The sequence below is a fragment of the Manis javanica genome, chromosome 12 (assembly GCF_040802235.1).
Source record: "Manis javanica isolate MJ-LG chromosome 12, MJ_LKY, whole genome shotgun sequence".
In the NCBI taxonomy this organism is placed as follows: Eukaryota; Metazoa; Chordata; class Mammalia; order Pholidota; family Manidae; genus Manis; species Manis javanica.
In genome coordinates this window covers 79,625,291-79,648,350 of record NC_133167.1, presented here as the reverse complement: position 1 = coordinate 79,648,350, position 23,060 = coordinate 79,625,291, and the positions used below count along the sequence as shown (strand labels likewise).

General features: G+C 40.4%; 2 long non-coding RNA genes across 4 annotated transcripts in view; both read left to right on the top strand.

Annotated features, from left to right (window-relative positions):
• Positions 1-14,107, top strand: part of LOC140845142 (uncharacterized) — a 60,534-nt gene extending 46,427 nt beyond the window's left edge. The window contains exons 2-6 of one of the 3 annotated variants that reach the window (XR_012123861.1): positions 1,261-1,364; positions 2,371-2,462; positions 6,258-6,365; positions 8,380-9,103; positions 13,970-14,107. This is a non-coding gene — a long non-coding RNA (uncharacterized lncRNA). Of the gene's footprint in view, positions 1-1,260; positions 1,365-2,370; positions 2,615-6,257; positions 6,366-7,704; positions 8,276-8,379; positions 9,104-13,969 lie in introns of those variants that run through there. The other 2 variants (XR_012123862.1, XR_012123860.1) reach the window with 2 other exon arrangements.
• Positions 14,108-14,126: 19 nt separating this feature from the next.
• LOC140845141 (uncharacterized) lies at positions 14,127-17,563 on the top strand. The gene is made up of 2 exons (XR_012123859.1): positions 14,127-16,779; positions 17,402-17,563. It is a non-coding gene; the product is annotated as an uncharacterized lncRNA (long non-coding RNA).
• Positions 17,564-23,060: the final 5,497 nt, after the last annotated feature.

Sequence of the window (23,060 nt, the reverse complement as noted above, 5' to 3'; positions counted from 1 at the left end):
AGTGGGGAGGACCTCTTGGAAGACAGCTGGCAGAGTCTGAAGTTGGCAGTTAAGAAATCATGTGACATGGACATAACAAAGCTCTTTTCTGAAGTGTGTTTATATAGAAATGGCAGGAAGATAGTGTTCCTATATAGTGGCACAGCCCATTTTTTTCTCCCAACAGAACTGGGCACATTCCTGCTCTGGCATCAGTGTGTCACATCAGTAACTTAGTGATGTAACATCATGTGAAGCCAGTTGTTCAGTGAGTTTAATTGTCAAGTCAAATGTATAAAGAAAGGCTTTCTGAAATGCACTTGTGTATTTGCAATGCGATTATTAACCTTGCTGAGCCTCAGCCTTGTAATTTGTACATGGGGAGCTCTCTGAAACCGAAGTGTGTCTTTAGGATTACAGATGGTGTAAGTAATTTAAATATAGCCAGACTAACCAAGCACTCAGAAACAAACAGCTAATATAATAGTTTGGGATAAAAGCACAGATGCCAATTTTTCTTTTTATGACCTCCCCTCTCCTTTATCAAATATCTTCAAATATATCTGAAAATCGGTACACCAAAAATTCTATGCATCTTGGTTGAAGAAAATTTCCATCCCCAAATTCTCATCTCCATAGTATCCTGCCAATGACCTATGCAGCTCTTTGGGGATCCTTAAGTAGAGAAAGAGGTAGGGAGTGATTTTTAATTTTGAAAAAAATGAAGGTCTTAGAAATGGTTATAAAATTTATAGGGAATGAAGATAAATTTAGAGAAATGTTGCAATGAAAACATGAAAGCAGCCAGCTCAGCACAATGATGATGAAAGAAAGAAGGGAAGAAGGGAGGAAGAAAACGGGAAGGGTAAAGAAAAGAAAAGAAAAAATTGCAGGGTGTGGAAAAGACATTTTAGGACTTGGGAGACCTATGAACCAAAGCGGAAGCAAAACATTCCCCAAATGGCCATGTCACTCGCTCTTCCCCATGGGATATTGTTCCTCTAGTAATATAGAAACTAACCCCAAAGGGGGTCAGGTGTACAGGAGAACAAGACCTCTGTTTCCACAATTTGTTCTTTATTCCCAGGAGTTGATCTGCAAATAAAGCTTGTTTTAGAGTCCATTGTTATGAAATTGTTTCATCACCTGCCAACTATTAGCAAACATCAGAAATATTTGGTGATTTGAAAGAGCAGGCAGCAGACAAGCAGAGGCTCTGAGAGCTGTTCCATCGCTGCAGACATTACTAGACTAATACTTTTTCTCTGCTCGTGTTCACAGAACTGAAAGTAAGCTGCAAGGTGGGCTGGTCGGCGTCCACATCTGGCGTGCCCCCACCGTCAATTACTCCTCTCAGGCAAGCCAGTGACCTGCAGCAGAGTCAGGTACCACCATCGTTAGCCAGTCGTGATTGACTGCCTGTAATGTGACATGCCAATTGCTTCCCACCTCTGTCTGTCATGTGTTGCTGTAGGCAACTTTCGCATTTGCTTTTCTTCTCTGTGTGTATGGGTTGAGGGGATGAGTTGTGGCAGTCTGTGTTTTCATCCAAAAAGGAGTCTTTCTTCCCTGTGATTGGTGACCCTTTCTTTGCTTTCTGTTACCAAATCGTTTTTTGTTGTGGTTTCCATCATTCTGTAATATAAATGTAGTAAACTTGTATTAATAGTTCTGTGTATCAGTATACTATTCCTGGCTTATATAAAAGCAGATTTATATCAGTGTAAAGGATGCAAACACAGGTCTAAGGCATTTCAAAGCACCTGCCTAGTGACTTTGTCTTTCAAACTCTCTGCTGGCCTACAGGACCAAATGAAGTATCTCTGAAGGCTGGTTGACCTAAGGCTCATTGGTTTACAACTATATGGTTCCTAATATTTAGTTCTTCCCAGAGATAAAATGAGGAATTGCCTAGCAGGAAAAAATAACTAAGGCTCACAAAGGTGGAGAAATAGCAAAAAATCCCGAATAAAAATAGTTGAGAATCAAGAGGCTAAATGAGCTACTATTGCTTTCTCCAGTTAGCTGTTCTAATGGTTGTTGATCATGTACTCTAGTGTATGGTGATGGTCTTAGAGTGTTACAGCCGAAGGGATATGGTGACATGAAGGGTAGAGAGCTCTATACACGAGGTCATCACTTTTACAGATGCTGCTGGAACCCAAAGAGTCTGAGTGAGTCTCAGTGATATGTGCCAGGAACCTCAGTAAGTTTGCAGAAGGACCAGGTCTAGAACCCAATTATCACATGTCTTATAGTAGCTTATTATTTGATATTAGAGACTGGAATATAAATTTGCTCTCCGTTTTGTTTCTACCAAGAAGAAACTCGCTTTGGATGAGTGTCTATGAAAATCATTCATTAACTTGGGGGTCTTTCCCCTTTGGTCAGTCTGTAGGAGCTGCCTTATTGGCCAGCTGCATGGAGCTAGAATGTACTGAGGTCTGTCAGCAACGGGACCAGGACGGGCTGCAAGAACCCAGGTGACTGTTACGGTGAATGCTGGAAAACAGGGAGGTGTCTTTTGTTTTTGCTTTAACTTGTTCTTAATTGCTTTGGGTGCATTAGAGAAATATACCCACTGACATTTGAGCCAGTGACAAGTGACCTCCAGCAATGCCTTTAATCTTACCTTCCAAACACTTCTGTGGCCTCTTAGTCAAATACCATGCGGAGTCTAATTCCTAGTAAGATTTTCAGTGGTATTTATCTCAGGTATGTTCCCCATTATCTTTGTTGCCTAAATAAATGATGTGTTTTATCACAGAAACTGATTTGATTAAATGTTGCTTTCTTTACTTCCATTAGTAGTTGTAGAACTGTAAGCTATAAAAAATAAACAAAAAAGAAAAACTTTTGATTTACTGTACTGTTCCCCACTGTTATCTCTTTCTCCAATTCATAATAAAGGAGTATTTTAGTGGCATTGAGGAATATTGATTTAGATGTTCCTGAACCAGTAAGTTATGTTATGAGATTTGTGCCTAAAACTTCTGTTCACTATTGTCTCAAAGTATGCAAAGCAAACTTTGCTAATCTATGTTTTGCCCTTGTTAGGTCTGTTATTTCTAGTTGCTACTGTTCACTCAGTTCTCCTCCTTTGAAGCATTTAATTTTCTAAGAAAATTTCTAAAGAACATTTAGGATACTTAAAACTAGAATTGGGTGTTTTGCTTTAGTTAAGACTTACTAAATTTTCATCAAATTTGATGATTTAAAACGGGCACAAACCTTCAAATATCAATTCAGGTTGATTTTGTAGTGATTTCTTTAAATAAGAAAACTTCTTGACACGTGAACTCCTATCACAAGTAGTCCATCAGTGGAAGAAGCCAAAACAGCTTCAGAACCAAATACCCGCATTAGATTAAAAATGTATCAGGCAAAAATCCTCAAATGTGAGATGTATTTTTTTTAATCATTCCATTAAAAACAACAAACATCCTCTTATACTGATGATGTGGCCGGCCAGTGGTCAGGCCTCCTGTATTGAGAAAGACAATTTTTAGGAATACGACTAGCAAAATCAAAGACCGAAAGGCGGTGCAGCCTGCACACTGTCAGCAAGGACCTCAAGAAACCTGTGGTTTCTGGCTGTGCTGCTCAGGGCTGGGGCAGCCTGAACAAGCAGAGACACCTGTAACAATTCACAGTAGTCTTCATTTCCATTTGTCCCTCCCGACCCTACATAATCCTGTGGGCTTCATGGATAAGTAAGGCAACGTATTTCATTTCCTCCACACACTTTGAACAAAATTTTTTTTCTGCCTTTCCAAATTATAAGTACATTTGATGCGTACATTAAGTTGAGCTGTTGCTTGACATTCAAATGGAGAGCATTTGAAACTAAACATTCTCAAGCTGAAAGAGATCTCAGAGACAATTCATCCAGCCCAGCATTTCATCAAGGATGAACCCAAATCTCAGGAGGGTAACGTGGCTTTTCCAGTGTGTCACCATTAGTGTGTGACAGAACCAGGGTCAGTCATCAGCATTTACTTATTCCTTCTCTGGTCTGGTTTTTGATGAGTCACACAGACTCAGGCGTGGACCCTCCCTGTTACAGATCACTATGTGAGAAAGGGAAGCCCAGAGAGGCCGCAGACACATGAGTGTGTATAGTGCCATGCCCACATAACTTTTTATTTTTTTTCTCCAGTGGAATATAGCCAGGGGTTTATTCCTTGTTTTCATTATTCCTGAAAAACATCAGAAACACCGGAGATATGCTGTTGCCATAAAATACATATGCAGCGTAGTTCTCAAAAAAAAATAAAAGCTTAAAAATCGAATGTGTGAACTTCATTCATATGGATCCTGTGGCTGCCGTGCGAATATGCCTTGCAGAGCACTAACTGCTGAGAGTCACTGGCCAAGGCTGCACTCAGCAATGTCACTGTGTCCTATGGAAACCAGACTTTCCACTGAGGATGATGTGCGCCAGGGAACCTGAGGCCAACCTAGTCCCAGAGACCCAGGACTCTCGGGACAATGGAATTTGGCTGCAGGGCTCTCCAGTGATCTTGCTAAATTTTTCTTAGACTACAGGGCAGTGGGTGGGACCTGGGACTAGTGTAGGGCACTTCCATCCATCCTTCCATCTCTATTTCCATCCTTCAGGGTCAGCCTTGCTTCACAAACAGGTCTTCTGGTCCTTTCTCAGCTCCTTCCCCCTAGAAATTTCCTCTAATAAAAATCTTTGCATGTGTAACTCTGAGCTGGAGAGTTTTAAGAATCATCTCCAGGTTGCCAGAAAAAGGCCTTTTAACTCACTTGTTGTTGTTCAGCATCTTTGTTGTTCTTTCTTCTTTTTGCCTCTGTTAACTAGATAGCAACTTCTATCCCAGTGGCCTGCAGCCTGGTGTCCGTCCTGTCCACACCTAACATGCTTTGCGGTACATAGGTCATTAGATCTCAATGTTGCTACCCTCGTCTGTTTTCCCAGGGGCGTCCTTGCTAGGCTGTCCATCTGCTGCCAAGATAAGATTAGAAGGATGTTAGTGGAAGCAGCAGGAAGTATTTTCAGGCTGTTTCATCCTAGCAGTTTTCTTCAGTCATAATTTAGGAGAAGCAACCACACTTGATAAAGAGGCTCCTTAAACTGACCCATCTTCATAGTAGATATTTTGTATTTGAAATTATAATAAAAATCTTTGAAGTCAGACAATTCAAGCAGAGTGCTTCGGGGAGAAGGAAAGAATGTGCTACAATTAGTGCCTGACTGGTGACTACCTACAGATGGCCACCAGAGGAGTCAGGGGGAAATACTATCACTGGGTTCCAGCAAAAAATAGAATTGAGCGGTAGGGAGTAGGTTGTGCAATATCAGAACAACCACAGTTGGAAAATAATGGCACTCATTTATAATACCCTAAGTTATTACTTGGAAAAAGAGAAAATAAAAGGCTTACCTGTGAGATTGAGGGAGGTACATAATGTTAATAGCCTGCTATCAAAACATCGGAAAAACAGCCTTCTGTATTCCCAGCTCTCCGCCTTATTCTGAAAGCAGAGACGGCATCAGGTCCCTTTGTATCGCCTTTTATGTGAGGTGCTCTCTCTCTCTCTCTTTCCATATATATTTTTTCTGGAAAGACATTTTATTAACTTGAATTTACACACATAAGGGGTGATTTACATCGCTGCGATTTGTGTGAAGAGGTTTCACTTGTCCTTTACAAAAAAAGTTTGTCATGAAAATACTCAAATACACTAAACAATAGCCAGAGAACTCTAACAGACCCCCATAAAAACCACCATCGAGCTTCATCATTTACCAGGATTTGACCAAACTTGCTTCATCCACCTTCTTTCCTCCCTCCCATCCTCCCTTCTTCCCTGCGTTCCTCCTCTCTTCCTCACTCCACCTCCACTTCTTGCTGTGATAAGTGAAACTCCAGACATATGGGTCCTTTCATCTCTACATCTTTGTCTGTATGCACTTTTGAAAAAACAGAGACCTTTGCCTGCATAACCGGTGCTGTCTGGGCACTTGAATGGGAACAATAAGCCCTTGGTAATATCATCACCTAGCCCCCCAGATTTAGATTTCCCTGACTGCCTCAAACATGACTTTTTCCACTTGGGATTTTTACAACTTAAGCTTTGTTGTGTCTACACTGATTAGTAAGAGGAGAGCTCATGGAGGCATTTGCATGGCTAATGCTAGATTGGAAAGGGGGAAGGAAATTAAGGACAACCCCTGGGTAGCTATTACTGGTGCTGCGTGTAAGTGGCCATAAAAGTGATTCTGTTTTGTGTTCACTGCCCTATCTTAGGACACCATGGACTCTTGAGGTGGTTCTAGGAAGATGAATCATTTGCACACTAAATCCCAGTCAAGCCCCTGGGACAGTGGGGTTCTTTGCTGTAGGCAGGAGTTAGAGGTAAAATTCCATGATTTTTCTTTAAATTGTGCCTGCTATGTTAGACCATTATGACCAGCAGGCTTGTACAATCACTATAGCTCATGGCTCTATGTATTGAAGCATATACGGTATATTTATTTCCATTATCTGTATTGGAAATTATGTAATTAGAAAACACAGAATTAGGAAATGTTATTTGCAACTATTTGGATGAAATTGAAGGATACATGCTAAGTGAAATAAGCCAGAGACAAAGACAAATATGGAACAATCTCACTTATATGTGAAATCTAAAAGAGTTCAACTCGTAGAAGCATAAACTCGAATGGTAGTTGCCAGTAGTTGGGGTTTTGGGGAATTGAGGGTGGAAAGCTTCAACTATGCAAGATGGATAAGTTCAGGACATCTAATGTAGAGCCTGGTGACTCTTATTATTGCTGTATTCATCCTTGAAATTTGCTGTGAGTGGGTTTTTAAGTATTGTCACTTCACACACACAAAAGGCACGTATGTGAGGTGACTGAAATGTTATTTAACTTGATTGTGGCAATCATCTCACAGTGCTTTACATATACCAGAAGAGCAAGTTCTACACCTCAAATATACTTACATTTTTAGTCAGTTACACATCAAAACTGAAAGAAAATTGAGATAAAATTAAAGAGACACAGAAATAGCATAGCAGATACATAGGGAAGAAGAAACTGATATATAGGACCTGGTAAGGACATTTAAAAGAACAACACTGATGATGATGATAATATTTGGAACAATAGCTAATCATTAGAGAGAGCCCTTAGTCCTTTTTTTTTTTTTTGCCTTCTCTGCTACTTTAAGTCTTATTCCTCACCCTTCCCAACTCCGAAGAACGAATTTTCAGTTTTCGGTTACTACCTCAAACCACAGATGTCTGTGTGTCATCCAAGAAGCAGTGGTTGGGCGCCTACCTAGTGTCAGGCAGTAGGGATTGTGATCAATAAACTAGGGCTCTTCCTTCCATGAGATCAGTCTAATGGGGAAGAAAAACGTGCTCTAGAATGAGAAGCTAAGAAAATCAAATTCCAGTAGGTAGGGGATTGGCCGTGCTTGCTCCAGTCGGGAGGTGGAAGGTGAGCGGGACACAGGGACCTGTGTTCAAGTGAGAATGTCAGCACCTAGCATTTACAGGGGCTCTCCGCGCATGGATTGGACACAAGGCTGCCAATGCGCGCGAGCACGGCAGGAAAGGCTTAAATGGGGCCGTTCCCAAGCGGGACGAAAGATGAAGCCGACTCCGAAGGCAGGTGGACTCCTCACAGCGAAGGTGCGCCCATGTCACAAACTCTTGCCGCAGGCTCTCCTCCCTCTCCCTGTCCAGGAGGCGAGGCCATGGCTTGTCGCCCCTGTAGGGGCGCGAGGAGCGGCCGAAGCGAAGCGGGTGCCCCGTGGCGCGGAGGAAGGCTCTCGAGCACGAGCGGCTGGGCTGCTTTCCGAGGCGCGGCTGCGGCCGCCACGCTGACTGCTGAGGCCATTCCGGTCCCGGCCGGAGAGGTGCTCTAGATTTTGAAGATCACTATACCCACAGGGTAGCAATTAAATCCAAATTAAAAGACGCAAAGTAGTTATTGAAGGAAGGAGTCCCTGTCGTCATCAATTCCAAACATTCCTCACTTTTCATAGGCACTTGGGTTCTCTGCTGGTCTGGCTTTCCTCCCCATTCCTTCAGTGACCAGGTTTAATTTATGGGAGCTCCAGCTTTGTCTTCAGAAAAATCCTTTTAGGAATAGTAGGGATTTTGTGTGTGTGATTTTGTATGAACCTGAAAGCCGGTACTATGGGTCAAAGATATAACCAATAATAACAACAAATTGACACTACTAATACACAGTGCTTGAAAGTCTTTTTTTGTACTTATATGTTCTTCACAATAACCATTAAGATATTGTCATTATGTCCACTTAATAGAAGTGAAAATTGACACATAAGGTTAAGAATTTACACCAGAATCACCCATTTTGTCCACACAAAATCACATCTTATGTGTTGTTCACAGAATCCCACTTGAGCGGTGGCATGGCCAGGAGTCAACCTTAGGAATCTGATTCCGGATTTTGCACTCTTTGCTCCAGGACTCTGGAATCCATGCTTTCCATCATTATCACTTCTCAAAATATCCCCTTTATCTAAAATACTTTTCAAGGTCTCTTTCCAAGTACTGCTTCTCATCTGCTCTCAAATAAATACTCTCTGCTCTCCCCAGTCCTAAAAAGCTGTTCATTTGAATCCACCACCTGTATGTGGGCTGCCCCCCATATTGCCCTCATTCCTTCAGTTTTCCCACTTGACCTGCTATGTCCAACCTTTCCTCCTCCCCAACCCCATCTCTTTCTCCCTCTTGACTCTCCCACCAATACCTAAGTAGCTGCCTCTGTGAAAGACGACCTGCGCTCTTCTACTCACTAAATTCAGAGGCTATGTCCTTGAGTTAACTGCGAGCAGTATCTGCCATTACGTCCTCCTGGTCACTCTTGATCCCTTTTCCCAGAGGTTATACCATCTCTCCTAGATTTTTCTTCTTCCTAATTTTAGTTTGTCTGTTTCCTTTTCCATTCCCTCACTCTAGGTATGTGGTGATATATGCTCTCTCCTCTGCGCTGTGCATTTCTCTCTGTAGTTTCACTTTCTCTGCATGGTCTCCTCACTAGATCTTCCCAAAATCTACATCTCCACAAGATGTAACTAAATCAGTTACAAAGCAGCCAAATCTGAATCTTCAGGTAAGGCCTGAACGTCATGTATTATTAAAGCTACTCAGGTGTTTATAATGCCCTGGCAGGGTAGAATAACAGTGGCAAAGGTCTATGTATTGACATTTAAGTGAATTTTATTAAGAGAAAAGTAATTGCACAATTTATAGTGTAGCTACTGTTATAGTCAAGTACTAGTATTAACTATTCTACTAGTACTAACCTAGCTACTAGTAGAACATAGGTAGAACAAGTTTCTGTGGGAGGGGCAGCTCCTGCTTTCCATGGTCCTCCCCAGCTGTGAGCCACAGCATTTGTTATTTAAGTTGCAGCATTTCAGGAAATGAATTATCTCACCATCTGACGAACGGTGTCCCTCTTGTATATCATGTTATCAGAGACAGAGAAAATCATCTGTTTACTTGATTTCCATAGACAGACTCTCCGAATGTATGCTTTCCTAAAAATTAGGGGAGATGCCTATGGTTTGTAATGCCCAACAGGAACAATTACAAAGATAATGTTATGTAAAACATCTCATAAAATATCTTCAGCCCACCCTAGAATCATGTCTCACTGTTCTCTAAAGACTTTTCTTTTATTTCTTCTGGGAACCTCCTTCCTTTGGCTTCCTCCAAATACCATCCTTCCCATTTTATTTTCCTGGGCAGTTTAGCTCTGAAGCCTCTTCACAACTACAAGCCTGACTTTGCAAACCAAAGGATTCCACTATGCTCTGCCATCTAGCTTTCCATCTTTTAGTCAAACAAAAAAAAAAACCCCAAAAACCAGAAGGAAAAAAAATGAAATGGAAAGGCTTAGACATTTTCATATTCTCCCACCTGTGCCTACAGGAAATACACTTATATTGTCCATTGATATAAATCATGTGATGTGCTGTAGGATATAAAAGGAGTCACAATAAAATTTGGTTTAAAATAGCAATTTTTCCTGAGAGATTTGCTTTTATGGATGGGTATAAAAAATGTTAATAACAATGTTTATCTCTAGGTAAAGAAGTATGGATTTGTATGCTGTATTACTTAGAAGATAAAGTTCACTTATCTACTAAATATTTTATTGTATGTTATATATAAATCACAAATTTATATAAAATATTTTATAAATATGCATTTTTATATATATCATATATGTAAATTATATTATATATACATTTTATAACCAGAAAAGGCATGAGTACAGAAAACATTCTAGTCTCTTCTGTCACCTGCCATTCAGCTGTTTCAAAATTATTACAAAATACTTCCAATAGACTGATCAGAATTCATAAATACTCCCTGACCTCTTATACCAACTTCCTTTCCCATTACTTCATGTAATCTCCTTTCATTTTTGACTTAGATCTCACCTTCATTTTCTTTCATTCGTGCATCTATCCATTCACCCATTCAACAAAGATTTATTGGACCTCATTGCAAGAGACACCATGCTTGGTACTGTGTAGCCAGTCTATAAAATCTTCATTTTCTCCTTTTTAAATTCTTTTCTTCTTAAAAAGAGTCTGTGTTCAAATTCCAGCTCCCCCTCTTTCTAGTGGTGGAATCTTGTACAAGTTACTTAACTTCTCTGTAAGATATTAATAATAATTTGAGCAAGAAAACTTCTTTAAAAATACGTATTTCAGCATAGAACTTTAAAAAGTATAGTCTATGGAGATATATTTTAAAAAGAAATATGTTAGGAGAGGAAAAAGAGTCTATGATGCAATATAAGCTTTAGCACAAACTCTGAGGATTGAGGAACAAGTGGGAGAGTTTCATCGAAGTTGTGTTGACTGGCAACATTCCCTAAAGTATAGACAAAACAGAAGTTGTGGTAACTAGGTAACTACACATTGTGGTGAGCGTTTAGTGATGTATATAATTATCAAATCACTATGTTGCACACCTGAAACCAATAAAATATTACATATTAACTCTGCTTCAATTTTTAGAAGTCCTAAGGAAGGTTTTTTGCTGGAACATGGTAAGAAAAGCTTGTTTCAGCTCTGAAATAGATGCTAATAGATGCCTGGCAATCAGTCTTTAGAAAATTCCTATTACTGTGTTACCCAAAGATTTTTTGTTTTCTTCCCCCAGCCAATTTCAGGGTTCTCTTCCTTGAGAAAAATGTAAACAGAGGATTGAAGGTGGATAATTATCTTTTCTAAAAACTCACATCCATCAAAAGAATCTTAAAAGCTAAAGATGGCGAATAGACATTTTCCCATGTGTAGGGTTTCCCAGCACTGTATTCAGACACCTCCAGCCTCGTGGTATGCCTGTTATCTAGGCTGGGAATTGAGATTTCTAGAACTCATTGTCCTCATCACAGAGAAACACATGTGCCCTTCAATATCCAGAGGCTGAGGAGCTTTTCTAGTGTAAAATCTTATCACTATTGTGCCGGAGTCCAGCTCTAGCTGAGGTGTGGGTCACGAAGGAAAGGACAGTGTTGGTGAGTAAGGAGATAAATGAGGAGACGAAACACCCAATTAAGGTTGTAGCATCTCCTGACATCAAGCAGCAGGGTCTTTATTTTTATATCTTTTTAAGGTTTCCATAATGTTAAAACATTTTTCTTTAATCGTAAATAATACAATCCTTTTTCTGTCAGTTTACATAATTCCAGCTTATTACCCTTAAGTAAGTATCATCATTTCTTCTAATAGTAGCCATTTAACATGTAATTTTTAACTTTCCCCTAGTCTTATTGTGATTACTAATTCATGTAAGCTACATGCTAAGTACTAAACAGAAAATGGCATGAGACAGTGTTTGGGCTAAGTGTGTGGGCTATGATTTTTACTTATAAGCATGTAAAATTATATAGAGTTTAAGATATGTGTCTAAGGCTCTATAAAGTTTAAGCAGGTTATATAAATGCAAGCTGTATGTCTTTTGGTTGTTAAGTGTAATGCTATATTATTAATTAAATTCTATCTTACACATGTGGGTTAAAGCTTACCTCTAAAATCTAGGGATGGTCCTCTTATCACATAAGTTTTAACATTCCTCAACATTCCTATGAATACAATAAAAACGCCTTATTCTTTCATAATATTCATTACCCAATTTCAGATGTTTACACCTTTCCTCCTGCATCTACAGGCACTAGGGCCTTGCAGTCCTCTTTATCTTTTATATAATAACACTAAATCTGCTCTTACTACCTTACCATTAATATAATAATATTTTATAAATTTATTATAAACTTCTATATATGGGATAATTATAAATGTAAATCTTCCTATGTTGCTCATAAATTCTTTCTATGAGGGGTATACCAAAGGTGTGTTCTAATATTATAAAGCAAAATAAGGGGGGCCCTGGGCAGTGGGGACTATCTTTATTACTTTGCTGTTTCATATAAGTTTATTGGGAAAATGGGTTTTTCTATGGCCCAGGTTCCCATAACTTCTTCTCTGGCAATATTCTAAAGAAATCCTGGTTAGTCATGTTTCAGTTCTTACAAAGGGGAGGACAAACTGCATCTATCTACTTTTAAGAGAGGCCTGGGTTGTCCTGCCTCACTTATATGTGGCAGTATGCCTGGAACAGTTGGTCCCATAACATAGTTTTTGTTTCCAGAATTGCTGCTTTGATCAATATTTTGGGTTATGTTATTTACTAAAGATCAATAAATCTTAAATACAAAAGATTTCCCATATATGAGCCCAACCACCAACATCATAACTGCAAAACTAGGTGCAGGAATTAGCAGGGGCCAGCTATGAGGTTTCCTGTGTCCAGGATTCCTCCTCGTGCCTGGACCTTGTCAAACAGCACGAGCAGCATGGCCCACGCCACCAGTGTGTTTCACAGATCATCTCACGGTCGGATGAAGGATAGTGGTTTTTTAATCCAATTAGAAAACTGCTCTTACATTGAAGGGAGTGCTTCAATAGAAATAAGCAAATAATACTTTTGTGCAAATTAGATATAAAGTCAGCCCACTTTTCATACTTGCACTTTAGTAGTTCTGTGCAAATGATCCACAGTCACAGGATATTTTCGCTTGGCACTAACAGCCAGTAAAAACAAGAGGTGTTCCAGTAAATATTTGTTGACCTAATTTGCTCTCACCCCACAATGGAAGAAAGAACTTCTCTTAGAGTGTTTGATTTTTGCATCTAGCCTGTTTTCATATGAGGCCACTTGCTGCCATAGTGGCCACTATTGATCTACTGATCCTTGGTTCCTCACCCAATGGAACTTATCTCCACATGTAGATGGACCCAATCACTTCTGATATGTTTCCACATGTACTATTACAGCTTTAAAATATTTTAATAAAATTTTAGCATTGGAAGTTTAATTTAAAAAAGACTTTTATTGTTTCTTGAACACACATTCAGTAAATAAAAGAGTAAGATAAAAAAGGGACAGGAGGAAAAAGCAGTGCATCTGAAAATCTAAGGCAACTTCCATCACTTTACCCACCAAAACATCTACATATCGCTCCCTATCCCTCCCTCCCTGCCTCCCTCCTCCTTTCTCCCTCCCTCTCTCTCTCTCTCTCTCTCTCTCTCTCTCTCTCTCTCTCTCTCTCTCTCTCTCTCTCTCTCACACACACACACACACACACACACACACACACACACACACACACACACTTTTCCAGTGGGCTCCATCACTATTTTTTGTTCTCTCACACTCACTTGAACGACACAGCCATAGTAAAATCAGTCTTCTAAAAACCATTTCACACTTTTGTTTAATAAAAGCCTAATTAATAGAAAACCAAGTTTCCAGACAATTTTGAGGGACTGCAATGCTCCATAGTTACTTTACATGCCCTTAACTCAATATCTTAGGTGCATTTACGACCATATCAGGAAACGTGGAGCAAAGAAAAAAATTAACCCTACTTCCCTTGACCATGTTTCCTGTTCAGAAGCCCTCTTAGAACTTCTTAAACATCCGTGGACATGACAGCACTCCCCAAAGAATATTTTTTCATATCAAGTCAAGACCACCTCATCAGTGATGGGTAAAGAAGGAGACTAAGCAAAGGACGTGAAAACACCTGTTACTGGAGCACATGGGCTCAATACAGAGTTGATTTGAGGTTATTGATACGCACATCATCCTCTTGGATATCAGTGTGATTATGAAATCCCAGTCTTGCTACCATGCCTAAAAGAAACTTTAAACTGGGTGGATACAACAAGTTTTCTGAAACTCCAGGATTGCCTGAAAATATATTTTATTGATTCTACTTTGCTTCCAAATAAAGCATAACAAGCAGAAAATAAAATGATGTGGAGAGAAAAACACTGGTCCCTGTTTACTTCTAGGGTTGTTCTATGAATGGTGCTTTCAAAAAAAAGCCCTGACCTGGAAGTGAGGCCTGAAGGCCTTTTTATTCAGCTCTGTCCATCCGGCCCTCTTTCTAGCTCGCTGAACTCATAGGTCCATCATGGCGCCTTTGCCAGTGGTTCTGTGAGTTTCAGTCTCTTTTGTCCTTTCAGCCTCTTAGTTATTCTGTGCTAATACACTAGTCAACCCTTATTTAAAAAGTCATTCAGTTTTATTTTTGCAACTTCTAACCCGTCTTCCTGATTGGTGGGAAAAAAAGTCTTCTTGAGTCTGAGAAGCATATGATGTAGTAAATGCTTTAGATGTTTTTTTTTATTTCAAGAAAATATGGATTGACAACAAACAATGTTAAGGACTTCTGCTCTTATTGTAACCAAGAGGGTCAGATCATCTCTCTGCATGCAGCGACTATCATTGTATCTTCTGTATTAGAAAGAAAAGGAAAGTCCAACTTTCACCCCAATGTGAACATGAGCAAGGAACTCTACAAGGTCTCTCACATTCTTAACTGTCAGCAGCATAGGTCACAGCCTATTAAATGTTAATGCAAAATTAAGTATTTTCCCAAGTGATCTTGTTTCCAAATCCTCCATCCAATATGAAATAAACATGACATGACATCCTTTTTAAGTGATCCAAATCATACCAGACCTCAGAAGAAACAAATCACAGACACTTAATAGTTATGCAGCTATTGCTTTCATTTATGTATTTGTTAAGCTATTTTAAAAATGCATCTGCAGTGATGTTCACAGAATAGATTATGTATTAAGAATTAGGGCTTTCTCTTCTGAAGGTAGGAACAAAGGTCAACAATTTAATTACAAAGCCCTTGCCTAGGCTATGTGTAGGTCATTTTTCAGTGAGGAAAAGGCAGTTCTAAAGAACTGTTTCTCTTGACTCTATTTCAGTGCTGGAGAGTCAAATATCTCTTGTGTTAGAATAAAACAAATGTTTACAAATTCCCTTAAGGAAAAGCAATGATTTTTCTTATTAAAATTACCATTGTTGGGGATTATCATGACTCGAGTATTGGATAGCTACTCACAGCCAAGAGCCTACTCCTCTTGCACATCACTTTTATTGCTCTGCATACATGTTTTTCCTGAAATAGAAAAAAAGTGAATACTGATTTTGAGTCAGCTCAAAGTTCAATCAAGCTGAGAATCAGCTGAGAAACGCTGTCAGTTAAGTGAACAGACAACAGCCACAACGACAAGGGCTCACGCTGCTGGGCTGCATAATGTCCAGCCTGGGGGAGAGCAGAGGTCAGAAAGTTCTTTGTCTTTGGCTCCCCTCACAGCTGTTCCCATCTTGGCCACTAGGAGGAGCTAGTGAAAAGGCAAAGCTGTTAAGCAGCTCTGCCTAGCTCAGAACTGCAGTAGCTTCTCATTTTCTTTAGGACAAATAAGAAGTTCGTTCCTAAGACTCACTAGGATTCTGCAGGTCGGGCTTTCTCTTTTTGGCTCTCTGCAGCGTTCTCAATCCTTTGCTTTCTAGGTTCAGTCATATGCTTTCTTTTAGCGTTTTGATCTCACGGCCCTCTTACTGCAAGGCTATTATTGCACATGCATCTGTGGAGGCCTCTGGCATTCTCTACAGAACATTACCCCACCAACCCATTCTCCATCAGTCCTCTGTTTATTCTTTTTATTCCAACTGATAACTGTTTCTCTGGGAAGCAATGTGACATTGCCTCTGTGACATCCCAGTCTGGATCAGAGTCTTCTGTAATAAACTGTCAGAAAATGGCTGGTCTCCTTTACACTAATATCAAGTAAAATAAACTTATTCTTTTAGTTTTTTTGATAAATTCTATGTTCCCCAATAAATATGTAAGTTCCATGAATTTTCATTACATAAGAGAGTGACTGACACAAAGTGGCACTAAATAAATAGTTGTTTAAGGAACACAGAAATTAATCATTGGCGAGTATTGTAGCAAGGCAGATTTCCTTAAACTTACACTAGTCTGAATTAACCAGTGCTGGTGTTTCCTCCTGGTACAAAATGCCTTCTGGCAGAAGCAAGACTTTCCCCAGGAACTTTCCAGCAAGAAGAATAATGGAGTTAATGACTTCATGTCAGATAATTCATTATTAGCATGGACACAGATACAAGTTTCACAGAAAGAAACTACAAGATAAAAATCCCTCATGTTTTGTTCTTATTACATGCATAAAATCAATTAAAAAAGTTTACACTTTTTCTTCCCATAGAAGTTAATAACAGGATTTAGGGTAAAAGATGGCAGTGTACGAAGGCAAGGCAAAAACCTCCCAAAATCACATAGAACATGAAAATACAGCAAATACAACTAGCCCTGAAAACAACCTGAAGACTACTGACTTCCTACATCTGGGGAAGAAGACCCTACAGAAGAAGGTAAGGTGGCAAAGCCATGATCTGCTGGGACCCAAGCCCTTCCCCCACTCTGGCCAATGGGCAGAAGGCAGAGGAAAGGAGAGGGTAGGGAGTGGAAGCCCAGGATCGCTGAATAGCTGGCCCTGGAGATCTGCTCTGGGAACATGAGCCCACATTGCATGATGCCCTGGTGATTGGTGGGGCTGGAAACACTTGGGGAGGAACACTTGGGGAGGCTGAGATACCAGCCTCCTGTGCAGAACAGGCATGCTCTACTGGCCTTCCTGAGAAAGAAGGCAGAGTGGGCAGTTTGAAAGACTTCCAGGCAGTGAGAGGGGTGACAGAGGGGCAATGATTGCACAGTGCTCTCTGCTTAGGAAAAAGGTTAGGTGGACATAATCTCCCAGCCCACCCTCAGCCCAACAGGCTGAGGTTTTGGTAGTTTGCATCTTTCATAGAACTGGTCCATTTAATCTAAATTGTTAAATTTGGACTATAGTTGTTCATACTACTTATTTGTTTAATGGCCATGGAATCAATAATGATTATCTCTTTTTCATTTATTGTATTCATAATTTGTGTTTTACTTTCTTTATTCCTGTCTTATTATGTTATTTTTGCTTGCTTTACTCCTTTTCCCTAGTTGCCTAAAGTGGAAGCTTCGGCTACTGGCTTTAGATTTCTTCTTTTCTAACAAAGACATTTAATGCTATAAATTTCCATGTAAACACTATTTTCATTGCGTCCTCTAAATTTTGATGTAATATTTTCATTTTCCTTCAATAAAAAAATTTTTTAAATGTCTCTCAAGACCTTTTTTTTGAGCCAGTGCTATTTAGAAGTGTGTGGTTTAATTTCCAAATATTTGGGATTGTCCATGTTAGGCTGGAGGAAGGAAAAACAAGGACATACAAACAGAACAGAGAGATGCCATAGGGGGAGAACAGACCAGACCCCAAGGTCCGTGCCTTATATGGAAAGGAGACATCTCTTCCTGAATTCCATCCTTCTGATGTGCCAGCTAAGACCCGAATGTCAGCCTCCTCCTTCTTGGAAGGAAAAAAGTTTCTAGTTGTCTATTATGTCACCTTTAGCCAATCATACCTCTCCTTGCCCCCTAGGATAGCTTGCCCACTCCTCCCCCTCCTAATCCCTTATAAGCCCCCACCTCCCTGACCAGGTGTGACTTCCCCGACCTGTAATACCCAGACCGCGGAACATCACCTGGGAGTTGCACTAAATAAATAGTTGTGGCCCTTTGTTGCCTCTCTTCGTCTGCTTATTTCGGCTAAAATTTATCTTACACTCCAGATGTGTTTCTGTTTGCTAATACATTATATACATTATATTACATTATTATATAATACATTATTATATACATTTTTTATAATACATTTTTATTATAAAAAACATTATTTCTAATAATGTTATTATAATACATTTTTATTGTTCTTGCTTTATCTATTGGGTGAATTAAGACCAAGAAACATACCATCTGCAAAAAATGACAATTTTACTTCTTCATTTTTTATTTGGATGCCTTTTATTTCTTTATAAGAGTGGTGAGAGTAGGTACCCTTGTCTTTTTCTGATCTTAGAAGAAAAGTTCTTTTCTTTTTTTTAACATTGAGTATGATGTTAGCTGTGCGTTTGTTACATATGAACTTTATTATGCTGAGGTATGTTCTTTCTATACCCAATTTACTGAGGGTTTTTTTCTTTTATCAAGAAAGGATATATTTTGTCAAATGGTTTTTCTCTATTGATACGATTATATGATTTTCATTTTTCATTGCATGAATGTGGTATAGCACATTTATTCATTTGCAGATGACATGATCTCATACACAGAAAATCCTAGACTTAAAAACCTGTTACAACCAATCAAAGAATTGAGTAAAGTTGAAGCATACAAAATCAAAATATAGAAATCAGTTGCATTTCTCTATACTAGTAAAATATATGAAAATGAAATAAAACTATCCCATTATAATAGCATCAAAAAGAACAAAATACCTAGGAATAAGTTTAACCAAAGAAAGAAATGAAAGATACGTACAAGGAAACTACAAGATTTTGATGAAAGAAGTGTTAAGAATCCGTAAGCAAATCTAAAGAGACTGTGTTCATGGATTGCAAGAATGAATATTTAAAAACATTCATACTACCCAAAGCCATCTATATAGTCAATGCAATCCGTATTAAAATTCCAATGGCATTATTCACAGAAATGGAAAAACAATCCTAAAATTCATATGGAACCGCAAAAGGCCTTGAATAGCCAAGCAATCCTGAGAAAAAAGAACAAAAACAGAGACATCACACTTCCTAATTTCAAACTATAACAAAAAGAAGCTACAGTAAGTAAAACAGGATGGTACTGACATTTAGACACACAGACCAATGGAATGGGATAGAGAGCCCGTAAATAACCCCCCACATATATATTTGACAAAGGAACCAAGAACACTCAAGTGAGGATAGCCTCTTCAACAAATGGTGATGGGAAAACTGATTAACCCATGAGGACAAATGAAACTGGACCCTATCTTGACCACTCACTGACAGAAGTAAATATCAGGTGGAAACACGTAGGAGAGAAGGATTTAGTGAGACTCGTTGGAAGTCCTCATATTTAGGTCAATTAATGTGCTCAGTATTTTATTAGTGAAAACTGTAAAAGGGGAAGATTAGTTGTTTTCTAATTAGAGGGTTTTTGAGAAAAACTCCATATTTATGAAGTTATCGGAAAACATGTTCATCCCCTTGTATTCAATAAATTGCTCACAGACTATGATTAGGGATTGAGGATCTTGTTAAAAACCAAATCACTTGAGGCGGGAGCCAAGATGGCGGCGTGAGTAGAGCAGTGGAAATCTCCTCCCAAAAACACATAGAGCTATGAAAATATAACAAAGAAAAATCTTCCTAAAATAGAGACCACAGGACACAGGACAACATCCAGACCACATCCACACCTGCAAGAACCCAGCGCCTTGTGAAGGGGGTAAGATACAAGCCCCAGCCCGGCGGGACCCGAGCGCCCCTCCCCCCGGCTCCCGGCGGGTGGAGAGAAACCGGAGCAGTTTTTTTTTTTGGCGAGCGCTTTTTGGAAGCCTTAGAGGAACGGGCCCCCGTTGCTGGGGAGGCAGGGTGGCGGGACCGGTGAGGAGGTGCCTGGGAACAGCGCCGGAGGACAAAGAATATCCCGCGTTTCTCCCTGCGAGACCTGGGGGCGGGTGCCTGAGACCGGTGCCTGAGGACGGAGGAGGTCGCGCGTTTTTCCCCTTTTTTTTTTTCTCTTTATGGCAAGCGCTTTTTGGAAGCCTTGAAGGGACGGGGACCCCAGTGCTAGGGAGGCACGGTGGCGGGACTGGTGAGCGGGTGGCTGGGACCGGCGCCTGAGGACAAAGAATATCCCCCGTTTTTCCCTGCGGGACCGGTGGGCGGGTGCCTGAGACCGGCACTTGAGGACAGAGGAAATCGCGCGTTTTTCCCCCTTTTTTTTTTCTCTTTTCTGCGAGTGCTTTTTGGAAGCCTAAAAGGGACAGGGACCCCGGTGCTAGGGAGGCAGGGCGGCGGGACTGGTGAACGGGTGCCTGGGACCGGCACCTGAGGACAAAGAATATCCCGCATTTTTCCCTGTGGGACCGGTGGGTGGGTGCCTGAGACCAGCACCTGAGGACGGAAGAAATCGCGCGTTTTTCCCCTTTTTTTTTCTCTCTTTTTGCCAAGTGCTTTTTGGAAGCCTTGAAGGGACAGGGACCCCGGTGCTAGGGAGGCAGGGCGGCAGGACTGGTGAGCGGGTGCGTGGGACCAGTGCCTGAGGACAAAGAATATTGAGCGTTCCTTCCCTGCGGGACCGGTGGGTGGGTGCTTTTTGGAAGCCTTGAAAGGACAGGGACCCTGGTGATAGGGAGACAGGGCAGCAGGACCAGTGCGCGGGTGCCTGGGACCGGCACCTGAGGAAAAAAAAAAAAAAAAATCGCGTGTTTTTTCTTTTTTTTTTTCCTTTCTGTTCCCTCTCTCATTGTTGCTGTTGTTGTTTTGGTTTGGAGAGTGCTTTTTGGAAATCTTAAAGGGGCAGGACAGGTCACTTAGACCAGAAGCAGGGAATCTGGGGATCTCTGGGCACTCTAACCCCCTGGGCAGCAGGGAGCACAGAGGCCCCTTACGGAGATAAATAGTCTCCTGGCTGCTCCCCCTCTAACGGGGCTCCACCATTTTGGAGGAACAGCCCCAGCCAGGCCAAGCCCACAGCAACAGTGGAGATAAACCCCAAAGCAACTGGGCAGGAAGCAGAAGCCCTGTCTGCGCACAGCTGCCCAGCACAAGCCACTAGAGGTCGCTATTCTCCCAGGAAAAGGCTACAAACCAACAAGAAGGGAAGCTCTTCCAGCGGTCACTTGTACCAGCTCTGCAGACTATCTCTATCACCATGAAAAGGCAAAACTACAGGCAGACAAAGATCACAGAGACAACACCTGAGAAGGAGACAGACCTAACTAGTCCTCCTGAAAAAGAATTCAAAATAAAAATCATGAACATGCTGACAGAGATGCAGAAAAAAATGCAAGAGCAATGGGATGAGATGCAGAGAAAAATGCAAGAGCAGTGGGATGAGATGCAGAGAAAAATGCAAGAGCAGTGGGATGAAGTCCGGAAGGAGATCACAGATGTCAGGAAAGAGATCACAGAAGTGAAACAATCCCTGGAAGGATTTATAAGCAGAATGGATAAGATGCAAGAGGCCATTGAAGGAATAGAAGCCAGAGAACAGGAACGTATAGAAGCTGACATAGAGAGAGATAAAAGGATCTCCAGGAATGAAACAACACTAAGAGAAATATGTGACCAATACAAAAGGAAAAACATTCGTATTATAGGGATACCAGAAGAGGAAGAAAGAGGAAAAGGGATAGAAAGGGTCTTTGAAGAAATAATTGCTGAAAACTTCCCCAAACTGGGGGAGGAAATAATCGAACAGACCATGGAATTATACAGAACCCCCAACAGAAAGGATCCAAGGAGGACAACACCAAGACACATAATAATTAAAATGGCAAGGATCAAGGACAAGGAAAGAGTTTTAAAGGCAGCTAGAGAGAAAAAGGTCACCTATAAAGGAAAACCAATCAGGCTAACATCAGACTTCTCAACAGAAACCCTACAGGCCAGAAGAGAATGGCATGATATACTTAATGCAATGAAACAGAAGGGCCTTGAACCAAGGATACTGTATCCAGCACGACTATCATTTAAATATGATGGTGGGATCAAACAATTCCCAGACAAGCAAAAGCTGAGGGAATTTGCTTCCCACAAACCACCTCTACAGGGCATCCTACAGGGACTGCTCTAGATGGGAGCACCCCTAAAAAGAGCACAGAACAAAACACACAACATATGAAGAAGGGAGGAGGAGGAATAAGAAGGGAGAGAAGAAAAGACTCTCCAGACAGTGTATATAACAGCTCAATAAGCGAGCTAAGTTAGGCAGTAAGATACTAAAGAAGCTAACCTTGAACCTTTGGTAACCACGAATCTAAAGCCTGCAATGGCAATAAGTACATATCTTTCAATAGTCACCCTAAATGTAAATGGACTTAATGCACCAATCAAAAGACATAGAGTAATAGAATGGATAAAAAAGCAAGACCCATCTATATGCTGCTTACAAGAAACTCACCTTAAACCCAAAGATAAGCATAGACTAAAAGTCAAGGGATGGAAAAACATATTTCAGGCAAACAACAGTGAGAAGAAAGCAGGGGTTGCAGTACTAATATCAGACAAAATAGACTTCAAAACAAAGAAAGTAACAAGAGATAAAGAAGGCCACTACATAATGATAAAGGGCTTAGTCCAACAAGAGGATATAACCATTCTAAATATATATGCACCCAATACAGGAGCACCAGCATATGTGAAGCAAATACTAACAGAACTAAAGAGGGAAATAGACTGCAATGCATTCATTGTAGGAGACTTCAACACACCACTCACCCCAAAGGATAGATCCACCGGGCAGAAAATAAGTAAAGACACACAGGCACTGAACAACACACTAGAACAGATGGACCTAATAGACATCTATAGAACTTTACATCCAGAAGCAACAGGATATACATTCTTCTCAAGTGCACATGGAACATTCTCTAGAATAGACCACATACTAGCTCACAAAAAGAGCCTCAGTAAATTCCACAATATTGAAATTCTACCAACCAATTTTTCAGACCACAAAGGTATGAAAGTAGAAATAAATTCTACAAAGAAAACAAAAAGGCTCACAAACACAT